A 13,185-nucleotide genomic window follows, 5' to 3' on the forward strand; every position below is an offset into this window, starting at 1 on the left:
TAACTATGTTCAATGTAAACCGCTAAATGTTCAATGTAAACCGCTAAATGAAGCGATAGTTACGGTTCCTTAGCGATAGTTTTGGTTCCTTGTAAACCGGGGTGATATGTATACTATACAGGAACCCCGGTATATAAATTCTTTAAATAAATAAATAAAAAAGGCTACAGCTTTAACAACATACATATAACCCTACTTAAACTTGGTATCTGAGCTGGTATGGCAGTCGCCAAGACCAGGCTCCACCACAACCTCTGCCGCCCGCCGCAATAACCAAGCAAGGCAGCATTGAACCTGCACCCTCTGCCTCAACCTCAAGCAAGGGGGCCCCTGAACTCTGGCATACAGAAGGCCCTGCCCCGCCCAAGGTGCCAGTCCACTGCTGACCTGAACAGTGATGCCCACCTGCACCACTTCCGAAATGCCCCTACCAGCCCGGGTAACCGCCACAAGCATGAGATAGGGCATGCCCTTGCCTCATGCCCCCCACCAACATGGCTGTGGCCGACGTCAATCCCTAACAACCATCCCACCAGAGGCTTCTGCAGGTCGTTGTTTAATATCATAACCAATGTCGAAAGATGGACTCTGTCCGACCTAAACACACAGTGACATTGAACATTCACCCATTCGTGCCTTATCTGGCAACCACCCAGCTTGCAGGTCCATATGCCAATCTGACGGTTGACCTTATTGTGTCCCCCTCCTCCACAGTCTTGAATCGTTCAGCTTTTCATAACTCTCATAATGGCCTTCCCATCTCGAACCATCCTTTAATCTCCAGTTTTCATGAAGGGCATGCTCCGCCTCCGGCCACCTGTGACGAAGCACAGTTCACCTTCAACAATTAAATCACAAAAAAAACGGTCGATCGATGTAATATTCAAATTTTGCAAAGAACTTAAACCACCGTTTATTGCGGCAAAAGAATCTTCGGAGGCATTTAAACCTCTACCTTCCTCACCAATAGCGTCACACCCTATGTTAGGTATTTTTTGTGTGACTGGTGTCTTATGGTTCGAAGGGGCTCCAAAGCCTCCTGAGCCACGGGACCTGACCATAGCTTTGGAGCAGCTGATGCTACCCCCTTCGAACCATAAGACACCAGTCACATAAAATACCTAACATAGGGTGTGACGCTATTGGTGATGAAGGTAGAGGTTTAAATGCCTCCGAAGATTCTTTTGCCGCAATAAACGGTGGTTTAAGTTCTTTGCAAAATTTGAATATTACATCGATCAACCGTTTTTTGTGATTTAATTGTTGAAGGTGAACTGTTAATCCCAGTAATATTTAACAACAACTGGTGGAACCTCTCAGTTTTCTTTTTATTACAAAATTTTTTTTTTCACTCTTTAATCTCTCTTGTTCTCCCCTGTTTCCTTTTAAAATGAGAGGATGTGCAAAACAAGTGCTTGGTTAAATTTAATTTTCCATATGTATTTTTTTTTCTTTTTGCAGTTCTCATTTCTGTAACAAGAATTCTTGCTGTTAATTTGAAAATGCATGAAAAAAAAAAAAATCCCCACACATGCCTAGGAATTCAGACAGACAGATTATGTTATCAACTTTAGGAAAAAAAAAAAAAAAAAAAAGAAAAGGAAGACATCAAAAAGATGACATTAATAAAAAAAAGTTCTTTCCCAAATAGCTGGAATGAGATTTGATTGTTTTACTTTTATAAAAGGAATGACATACTGCATTTGTTACATTTTATCAGTATTTTAAGGTAGTCTAGTGGAACAGCTCCAGAAAAATCGCAGCTCCTGTTCCAATTCCAGAGCCCCCCCCCCGCACAATTCTGATTCCAGCTCTGCTGTGGCTCCAGCAATCCCGGTTCCTGCTCCGCGCAGCACAGGTGAAATAAAAAAAAATACCAGCTCTGTAGGGTTGCCAACTTTTCCCCCCAAAGAGGACACTTGAGGACAGAGGGCGGTTTATTCCCTCCCCCTCCTTTTGCATCAATTTGCATTTTTTCATATCAGGCAACGAGGAGCCCATATGGTATTAGGCCTATTGTAAGCACTGGGTGTAGGCTTAGCCCTCAGAAATGTATAAGTAAACAATTACCATTACAATATAATAAAAATCTCATACCAAAATAGGACTAACTGCCAGCACTCAAACAGTAACAACCCTACCTATGAAAAAGCAACACTGAACATATTAAACCAGGCCCTAAGACAGTAATACCTCCTATAAGCAAAACAGACCAAGCTGACCTTCTTTTCTGGTGTAGGGATCTAAAAGCTATCTAGAAAGTAAATGAACTGAACAATAAGCTAGCAGAATAAATACCCCACCTTGATCACATATGCAGAACACAGCCAGACCTTCAGCAAATAGAAACAAAGAGATCATGAAGTATAAATACACCTGAGAAGTAAGTTCCGTCTCCTTTCGAGAAAAATCTCTTCACCACTAACAAACAGTAGGCCGGAAGCCTACACAATTCATCACATAACAGTCCATCCTTCACCGAAACCTCCTCCTAACTACCCCCTCCTACCTATACCCGCATAGCAACCTTCCAGCACCCCATTGCCTCCGGGAACCATTCCTTCTCCACACAGGCTCAAACGAGTTGCCCCTACTCTGGGAGAGAGAGAGAGAGAGAAAAAAAAAAACCTGAAAAATCAACATGATACAAACTTTCCCTATCCCCATCATCCCTCATTCACCCTTCAATAGAGGTAACACACACATACTCAATCTCCAACATCCTAAGAGGTCATTGATTCCCATCATGATTTCCCCCCTAACTCAATTCCTAGGCCTATCTTTAATCACCCTAATCCTCCTCAACACACAATCCTTGTCAAAAAAATCCCACCTGCTCAACGACTACCTCTTGGACACCCAATCGGACCTGTGTGCAATCACCGAATCCTGGTTGAAAAACACAGACACACCCCTAATCAACCAATTACCGACACAACTATATGCCTTTTCTCTATTCCCAGAGCGAAAAAAAGAGGGGGTGGACTACTGCTAGCCGCAAAAAAAGATCTGAGACTAGCCCAACACCCACTTAAATCTGCGACCAAACTTGAAATCGGATTATTCAAATCCTCCCAGCTCCAAATCTGTCTGATCTACGCCCCGCCTGGGCTACTAGAATCCGACCCTTCGCCTCTCATAGAATTGGTAGCCAAACACATCAACACTAACGCACCGGCCATACTGCTAGGAGACTTCAACATTCATGTTGACTCCCTTCCCCTTCCGCCAATTGCGAAGCCCTCCTCTCTTCCCTACTAGCTACGGGATTCAAATAAATTATTAATAAACCCACGCACAAAGCAGGACACACGTTGGACTTAATATTTACAAATGATCCAATCTCGCCCACTTCGGCTCCTTCCTGTACACCCATCCCGTGGTCAGATCACTCAATGATAGAAGCTGAACTATCCATAAAAAAAAAAAACCCCGACCACCAACATCCCTATATCCTCGATCCAATTCAGAAAACCATGTTCCATGGAAGTCCTCAACAACACCCTTACTAAGGACCTATCTAACCTGGATCTCACAAATCCGGACAATGCTTTGAACTCTTGGCCAACTATCACCCGTACAGCAGCGGACAAAATTTGTCCCTTAACATCCAAAGAGATCAACCCCACCCGCATCAACAAAAAACCCTGGTTTTCCACAGAATTAAGAAAACTCAAGCAAGACCTTCAACACAAAGAACAACGCTGGAGGAAGGATCCCTCGCCTACCACACAAGCTTCCTACAGAACAGCTATGACATATTATAGAGCCACCATTCTTCACAAAAAAAGGGACTTCTATGCCAAAAAAAAAACACGGATTCCTATTCGACCCCAAAATATTATTCTCATATGTGGCAGCACTCACCACCTCTATTCCTCCCACCATCCCAGAAGAAGAGGCCCAAAACAAATCTACTGAGCTAGCAATTTTCTTTGATAACAAAATCAAAATTCTACTTATCCCACCAACAACCTCCATTTCTACTTTAAACTACCAACTTCCACCTCACCAAAACTACTCAAGGATTCACAAACAGTCCCTAGAATCTTTTGATCCCACATCACCCTTAGAAATTGAATCTATCATCAAGAAAATGAAACCCTAATCGCACCCAATAGACCAAATCCCGACCAAACTCCTTCTCACAATCCCTAACACCATCGCCAAACCACTGGCCGACATCATAAACTGCTCGCTCTCTCACGGAATTGTCCCGAACGCTTTAAAAACAGCCTCCCTGAAACCACTACTAAAAAAACCCAACTTGGACCCATCCAACCCTATAAACTTCTGCCCAATCGCCAACTTACCTTTTATAGCCAAGATAATGGAAAAACTGGTCAACTCTCGTCTCACTGACTTCCTGGACTCACATGACATTCTACACCCAGCACAATTCGGATTCAGGAAACACAGGAACACAGAGTCGCTGCTTCTCTCATTAATGCACAACATCCTGATGGGCCTCAACAAAGGTCAGTCATACCTGCTAGCTCTTCTAGACATTTCCGCTGCGTTTGACACAGTTAACCATACAATCCTCATCAACCGCTTGATGGAAATAGGCATCTCAGGATCTGCACTCCACTGGCTAAAATCTTTTCTAAGTGACAGGAATTTCAAAGTAAAAATAATCAACAAAGAATCTTCCCCCATAGCGTCCGAGCAAGGAGTACCCCAGGGTTCCTCGCTTTCCCCGACTCTATTCAACATCTATCTTCTCCCTTTATGCCAACTACTCAAAAACCTCAATCTCGCCTACTTTATTTATGTGGACGACGTGCAGATCATTATCCCCATCAAGGATCCCATCTCCGACACTTTAATCTATTGGAACAGCTGCCTCCACGCTATTAATATCCTTCTCACGAGCCTCAGCCTGGTTCTCAATTCATCCAAAACCGAGCTTCTGGTCATTTCCCCCAGCGATAACAACCCACCAGCCAGCACCACAAACATACCATCAGTAAGTCAAGTGAGAGACCTTGGAGCCACCCTAGACTCCAGAATGAACCTTGAAAAATTAATTAACACCGCCACAAAAGAGGGCTTTTATAAACTTCAGGTCCTAAAACAATTAAGACCTCTCCTCCACTTCCATGACTACAGATCTGTCCTTCAAGCCATACTATTCTCAAAAATTGACTACTGCAACGCTCTCCTGCTTGGTCTCCCGGCCTCCTCCACGAAACCTCTTCAGATGCTGCAAAACGCAGCAGCCAGGATCCTTACTAACATGCGCAGGATGGACCACATCACACCGATACTAAAAATACTTCATTGGCTACCCATACACTTCAGAATACTCTTCAAAACTCTGACCATCATTCACAAATCCATATATCATCAATCCTCTCTGCAACTCACCATACCCCTCAAATTATACTCCTCATCAAGGCCAACCAGATCTGCATACAGAGGCTCCCTACAAGTTCCTCCCAGCAGTTCCACTAAACATAACTCCATCGAAAAACGAGCGCTTTCCACCACGGGACCACATCACTGGAACTCTCTCCCACCAGACCTACGCCAGGAACATTGTCATCTCACATTCAGAAAAAAACTGAAAACTTGGCTCTTCGCCCAAGCTTACCACTGAAGAAACCCATGGTACCCGCAAGGACCTCCACCCCTCGGTTGATGTCCTCTTCCAGCTGCATTAAGTATCTGCCATTCTAGAACCGCTCATGTATATTAACTTTGCAATTGAACCTCCATTATGTAAATATGTATTTAAGTTTAACAGAGAAGCAACCGCTCCTTGCTGATCGGCTCTTCTATACATTTAGAATAGAAATTGTTAATCTATCCCTTTTTCTTCAAACAGCCTTGTTCGACTTCCCTGTTTTAATGTAACTTTCGCTTCCTGTGTTAACTGGTTTCCCCCCCTTGTTTATTGTAAACCGGTACGATAAGACCTTGTCTTGAGCATCGGTATATTAAAAGAACTTAAATAAATAAACAAACAAACAAATAAATAAATAAATAGAAAGTGTGCTGACAAAAAATGAACTGGACATTGTAAGCCGAACTCCTTATACAGCAGTGGCGAAGCCACGCCCACCCAATTTGGACCCAGGCCCACTTAACTGGAGCATCGGACCTGCAAGGCCGTCGTGGGATCCCATCTCCGCGAGGCGAAGAGGAAGACCCAGGGCCGGCGCGCCATTTCGTGCATTTGCACGGCACACATGTGGAAGTGATCCTGCGGCCGTACGGCCCACCGATCTTCCTATTTATTTTATTATTATTATTTTTATATACCGACATTCGATCTTAATTGATATCATACTGGTTTACATTCAGGTACTGTAGGTATTTCTCTATCCCCAGAGGGCTTACAATCTAAGTTTTTGTATCTGAGGCAATGGAGGGTAAAGTGACTTGCCCAAGGTCACAAGGAGCGACAGCAGGACTCGAACCCTGGTCTCCTGGTTCATAGTCCACTCCTCTAACCACTAGGCTATTCCTCCTCCTTGGAGGGGGGAGGGAGCAGAAGCACCACAGACAGCTTCCGCTTCCTTCCCCTCCCCCCAAGCAGGAAGATCGTTGGGCCATACGGCCCAAAGATAGCAGGACACTGGTCGCAGCAGGAGAAGTCAACTGATCTTCCTGCTTGGGAGGGGGAGGAAGGGGAAGCTATGCGCGGGCTAGAATGTGTGTATGTGTGGGTGAGAATGGAAACCTGTGTGTGTGTGTGTGTGTGTGTGTGTGAGAGAATGGGAGCTTGAATATGTAGGTGAGAATGGGAGCCTGGGTTTGTGTGTGGGTGAGAATGGGAGCCTGAATATGTTGGTAAGAATGGGAGCCTGGGTTTGTGTGTGGGTGAGAATGGGAGCCTGAATATGTGGGTAAGACTAGGACTTTAAATGTGTGTATGTGTGGGTAAGAATGGGAGCTTGAATATGTGTATGTGTGAGTGAGAATGGGTGCTTGAATATGTGTATGTGTGGGTGAGAATGGGAGCTTGAATATGTGTGTGTGTGGGTGAGAATGGGTGCTTGAATATGTGTATGTGTGGGTGAGAATGGGAGCTTGAATATGTGTATGTGTGGGTGAGAATGGGAGCTTGAATATGTGTATGTGTGGGTGAGAATGGGAGTCTGGGTTTGTGTGTGTGGGTGAGAATGGGAGCTTGGGTTTGTGTGTGTGCGTGAGAATGGGAGCTTGAGTATGTGTATGTGTGGGTGAGAATGGGGGTCTGGGTTTGAGTGTGTAGATAAGAATGGGTGCCTGGACGTGCTTCTGTGTGTGTATAAGAATGTAAGCCTGAGGAGGGGTGAGAAAGTGAGAGCTTGTATGTGTGTCTGCAGAGAATGTGAGCTTGTGTGTGTGTGTGGGGAAAGCTTATGAGAGTGAGAGCGTGAGTGTGTGAGGGAGTCTGTGAGATAAAGCATGATGTGTGTATGTGTGGAAGGGAAGAAGACAGTAATAGAAGAAAGACACTGAAAAGGAATAAGGAAATGAGCGACAAGGGAAAAATGGGAAAAAGAGACCAGGACCAACTGATTAAAAAAATACAAAGATCAGACAACAAAGGTAAAAAAAAAATTATTTTGAGATGTTAGCAATTGGAATCTGCCATCTTTGGGAATGTGCATTTCTTATATTTTTGTATTTTGCTCTTTCTTCAGTATTCCTCAGTTCAGAGATTTTAGTTTCTCAGGCTTTCTATTTTGGTTTTATCTGCATGTTTCTGTTTCTAATTTGTGGTCTCTTATTTCTTTATTAGGTAAGTCTCGGTCTCAGTTTTGCCTGTGTGTGTGTGACTGAAATGCGGTATTTCTGCTAGTGTGTAGTTTCTTTGTAGTAGTCCAGCTTGTTCTGTTATTCCCGTAGGTGATGTATTAATGTTCTAGGGCCTGGTGTAGTATTTGCATTGCTGCTTTTTCATAAGGTTGCTGTTATTTGAATCCTGAGAGTCAGCGCTGTGACTGTATGGAAAGGTTCTAGACGTCTTTCTTTGCAAGAGTTTGTGTTACTTCACAAAATAGCAGTGGAGGGTTATTTTTTGCTGAGGTGACACCAGAATTTGAATTTTTTTTTCATGTTAGTTGTAATGTGAATTGCCCTAGCTCTACGCTGCACCTGTTCTGATGATTAATTATATTTTATTGTATTTATGAAGATTTCTGGTTTTCTGCAAAGATGGTTCATGAAAGAATACATTATTTTTTGTTTTATTACATGATCTGATTGTTTTCTATACTTGTGCATTTATAAACTGCAATAAATATAAAATAAATTCTGATTAATAAGGAATTTTTAATGCTGGTAAGTGCTTGAAATAACTGAGGTAAAATGTTTCACACATAATGCATAATGGCTGTTGCAAATTACTTAGAAAGCCATTCTAAGGTGCAGTACATGGCATTATTTATCAATAAGAATACAACTAGTAGGTCTCAGACCTGCTTGCCTACTGCCCACCCATGTTAACCTTGTGCCCACCCAAAAAATCAATTCTGGCTATGCCACTGGTATACAGTGCAACAATGGAAAAACAAACATCACCATTCCTCATAAAACATCAAACCATAACATCAAGAAAAATAAAACATAATAGTAAAATCATACTAATAAAAAGAATATTTCAAAACAGCCAACAGAACATCCAATAATTAAAAACTCATTTCTTAAAAATTTCTAAACACTGACAACATACTTAAAAACAAGATTCATATCAATTAACACCCAATAATTAAAACTAATAATGATTAAAAACAATCCTGCACTCTCCATACCTGGCAGCTTTTTTTTTTTTTTTTTTTTTACAGTTATCCTGAGAATGAAATCCCCTTTGAAGTGGCTGAAAGGGGGAATATAAAATCAAAAAAGTTATGGTGCATTAGTCAGGGGTGGAGGATGTGCTAAGACTTTCTCCTCTCCCTCTCGTATAACAGACCAGCACTCTCTAACACAGGATCCCGCTCACACACAGGCTCGATCAAAGCTGGATCAAGAAGCAGGAATGCTCCCGCACTCATTCCCATGCTTGCTGACACCTGTTCTCACTGTGTCTCACATGCTCTCTTATGCACATGAATGCTCACACACACACTTTCATGCTGACAGACTGACATACTCAGGCTGGGGGGGTGGGGGTGGGATGACTTGCTCCAGATGAGGAAGGTGACGGAGGGGTTGTTCCTGGAGGGTTTGTTTCTAGCGTGCACGTGTACGAGTTGCATGGGAGAGAGGGGGATGAGAGACACCAGTTGCCACAGGCTCTGGCCCACGTAGGTCAGCCAAGGCCTTGCCCCTGCCCCACCCAACCCCCCAATGCCAGCCAAACCCTCCAGACTATTCAGGGCACCATCCCAAAAACTGAAAGGGGGGGAGATTCTGGAGAAGCAAGAGGCTCATGGGAGGCAAATCCAGGGGTGCCAGTTAGTGCCAGGCTGCCAAACAGGCTGATCCAGTCCTGGTTTTGTCCCATTGCATGCAAAGAATTTGTAGGTTATAACTGTGTCACTGATTTCCCTAAGAAGTTCAAATCTATGCATGCAATGGGGCAAAACCAAGACTGAATCAGCCTGTTGGCAACTGTAAGCATGCAGACCAGAATCAGATCCTGTAGAAATATTACCCCCTCTTCCAAAAAAAATAGCAGCCGCAGCCTGCAGGACAACTTTTTAGCAGCTAGGAAGAGGATGGAGCTGGAGAGGACGATGGCAGCAGGCTGAGGCAAGGGAAGGTGGCACAGAACAATGCTGCAGCGGCAACCGCTGTCAGAGGCCAGAGATGGTCTTGTTCTGCACAGGCCTGGAGGACTCTAGCAGCAGCACGTGTGCCTTGCAGTCAGGGCAGGCGACGAAGACGTTCTCCAGGCCCTGCCACATCTCTCCATCGTCAGCAGCAGTGAACAGAGACATAGAAACATAGAAATGACGGCAGAAGACGACCAAATGGCCCATCAAGTCTGCCCAGCAAGCTACGCACTTTATCCATTTTTTTTCCCCTTTTTCTCTCTCCCACCTGTTACTATTGGCTTCCAGTACCCTCCAGCCCTAATTCCCCTCCACCCAATTTAGAGAGCAGCTTTGAATCTGCATCCAAGTGACATCCAGCTCAACTGGGGGTAGCAACCGCTGTAACAAGCAGGCCACCCCCTTGCCCCATACTCTTACCCACCCCTGTTTTTATTTTATTTTATTTTTTTGGAAATAGCAGCCCTCCATCCTTCCGCTCCGTGAAGGCGGAACACCAACTACTGGCCACTGGCATCCCGCTCCGTGAATGCCTCTGTGGCTACTGCCGCTCCGTGCAGTGTTTGAATGCCGCTGTGGCTACTGCCGCTCCGTGCAGTGTTTGAATGCCTCCGTGGCTACTGCCGCTCCGTGCAGCGTTTGAATGCCTCCATTTTATTCACGCCCTCTAGACTTGATGGATCCACAGTGTTTATCCCACTGTGGCATAGAGGCATCAATGCCTCTATGCCCAGCCCCGGTTGCACAAATCGGCGCCGGCGTCAGCAGCCCCACCCAAGCTGCAGCAGGGGGAGAACCGGGCGAGGGACTATACAGGGATCCGCACCAGTGGCGTGCCAAGGGTCTCCGGCGCCAGGGGGCCAATGCATTTGTGTGCCTCTCCAGTGCCCCCCACCCAATCCTTCTTGTACTAATGCTTAAGGCCACAGAAAAGCATTGGCATCTCTAGACAGAAGAATTGGGGAGGGGGGGGAAGAGCCAAAATGGCATTTCCTCATCACACCCACCTCCATAGCATGGGCCCCTGCTTTAAAATTAGCTATTAAAAAAAAACAACTCTTAATAAAAAGTGCAAAGGATCTTCTGCGTAATTTTTAAAAGCTGGCCAGTTTCACACTATAAAATTATTTGATAGCTTCATTCATCTAATTCTCTATGGCTATGAGAGTGAAGTCTGGAATGTATGCAGGAGGGAAACCAATGTCATGGTAAGTCCTGTACCTGTAGCACACCGCGCATCCACAGAAATCCCCTTACAGCTCATCCTACAAAAAGATAACTTTCAGATTCCGGAGTCACCTGGGGGGGATTCTGCGCAGAAAATGGCAGAGGAGACCCCCCCCCCCAGCATGCCCTGAACAGAGCGCGCGACGAGGAAGGCCCCGGGCAGGGTTAAAGGCCCCCAATGTCCGGAGCAGGGCACCACAGGGGTGGAGTCAGCCAGGTTCCCCAAAAAAAAAAAAAAAAAAAAGGGGAGAACCTAGAGGGCAGGCAGGTGACGTAAAGCAAGACTGGGGGGCAAGGGGGAGGGGCGGAGAAAAGGAGGGGGAAGCACCAGTGGAGCCTGGGGGCCTTTATAAGTCACCCTTTAGGGAACCCCCCGCAGGCACCGGCAGTCCAGCGTTGCAGGGGTTAAGTGGGTTTTGGGTTGGGTTTTTTTTTCCTGCCAGGTACAGCACTGAGACCGGTCCTGCGTTTCACGTTCCTGGCAGGGCTCGGCGGAGTAAGTTTAACACCCGGGTGGGGAGGACATGCTGGAGGGCCCCGGCTGTAGAAGGCCGACGGCTCAGGAGGTGAGGGCGATTTGGGCAGGGGCCTTTTTCCTTGCGGAGGCTGCAGCGGTAATAATAATAATAATAATAACAATAAAAAGGTGATGGGAGAGAGACCCGAGCCTGCCCCTCCCCCCCAGGCGTGATGGCACGGCAGTGGTCTTAGAAACCATGTGGGGTTTTTGTTTTTTTTTTTTCTTTCCTCTTACCTCATTTGGCGCTATGTCATCGGAGGGGGGCCGCCCGGCCACGCTGCCCAGCCCTCCAGTTTCTTCGGCTGATCGAGCTAGAATGACAGCAGAGGTGTGAGGCACGACACACCGGAGCCCCGGCACGGGTGAAAAGCACAACTCCTCTGTTTTCTTTTAAAAAAAATAAAGATGGTGCCGAATCACATGGTGGCGGCCATCTTGAAGCCAGGAGAGGGCAAAAATTTACATGAGAATATGGCGGTGGCCATATTGGAAATGGGCAGCACCCATTTTGAGAGTAGGCACGATCAATGGTAGTGGCCATGTTGGGTAATGGCAGCAGCTATCTTGATGGGCGTAACAACAACATGGCGGCCATGTTAAAAGCTGGCAGTGGCAATCTTAAAAGAGTAATTTGCTACTGGCGGTGGCCATCTTGGTGAAGGTAGTATCTAGACAGAGCATGGCGGTGGCCATGTTAAAAACTGGCAAACACACAGTGGTGTCCATTTTGATGAAGGGCAAAAAAAAAATGTTCTTTCAATTAACATTATACTACTAAATTCCTTTGCTAAAATACATATTGCTGAGCACGCACGCATTTACAGCAACAATTACAAAATATCAATCACATTTATTTCTACCACTTTGGTCCCTGTACAAACAATGGCATCAAGCTCTTCACTAATAATTCTCTACCATTACTATTTCCCATTGCAGGGATAAGCAGGAGCCCGCCGTGCAGGTAACGTCACGGCTGGTGGAGGGCCAGATTGTAGAGGAACTCACAGAGTGAAGGCGTTTTCCTTCACTCCTGGAAATGAATAGAGAGAAAAGACCCCTGAGGAGCGGTTGTCTTGGTTAGTGAGGACCCTGAAGGGAAGTTGGAAGAGAGAGACCTCCGAGGAGCGGGTGTCTAGAGCTTCTGCTGGAGCAAGGCCTTTAGCATGAAAGTGGCATCTGAGCGTACAGCTTAGAGCAGACAGATTAGCGAAGTGAATTCTTTGCTAACTCAAATTGGTAGCGGAAGCAGAGGCTAGATATACCCGGAGGTACTGACGTCATGTGGTGGGGGCCGCCCCCAAGGTTCCCGCCATGATGTGTATTAGAGCGACAGAGATGTGCGCGCTCGTGCCCTAGGAGGCTACGGGAGTGAGCATGGCGGATGGGGACGCCCATGCTGGTCTGGAAACGCCGAGGCCCTCGGCACGCAGCACCAGAGACAGCCATCTTGCCAAAGAGAGAGAAAGGGGAGAAAAAGAGGTAAGGAAGAGTGGTCACAGCTGTCTGTGACAGACGGATGCAGCAATAGCTGAATAGCCTCCTATAGTAATATTCTCTTTTGTAAAGGCCGTAGTAACGCCTGAATGTTGAAGGAGTGTCTGAGGGAGACGTTAATGATTGAAGCACAATGTTCTGTTCTTTTATTTGGGAAACTGTTTCTCTAAGCTTTTCCCCAAAGAGATTATCAGGCCTACATGGCAAGTTCGCCAACCTGTCATGAACATC

The 13,185-nt window shown here is 45.7% G+C and overlaps 1 protein-coding gene across 1 annotated transcript in view; it reads right to left on the bottom strand.

Moving 5' to 3' along the window:
* Window positions 1-11,843, bottom strand: part of MARCH2 (membrane associated ring-CH-type finger 2) — a 58,259-nt gene extending 46,416 nt beyond the window's left edge. Inside the window, exon 1 of the mRNA XM_029610810.1 lies at window positions 11,695-11,843. The gene's annotated coding sequence lies outside the window, so the exon portion shown is untranslated. The remainder of the gene's footprint in view (window positions 1-11,694) is intronic.
* Between the last annotated feature and the right edge of the window lie 1,342 nt (window positions 11,844-13,185).

The sequence above is a fragment of the Rhinatrema bivittatum genome, chromosome 8 (genome assembly GCF_901001135.1).
Source record: "Rhinatrema bivittatum chromosome 8, aRhiBiv1.1, whole genome shotgun sequence".
In the NCBI taxonomy this organism is placed as follows: Eukaryota; Metazoa; Chordata; class Amphibia; order Gymnophiona; family Rhinatrematidae; genus Rhinatrema; species Rhinatrema bivittatum.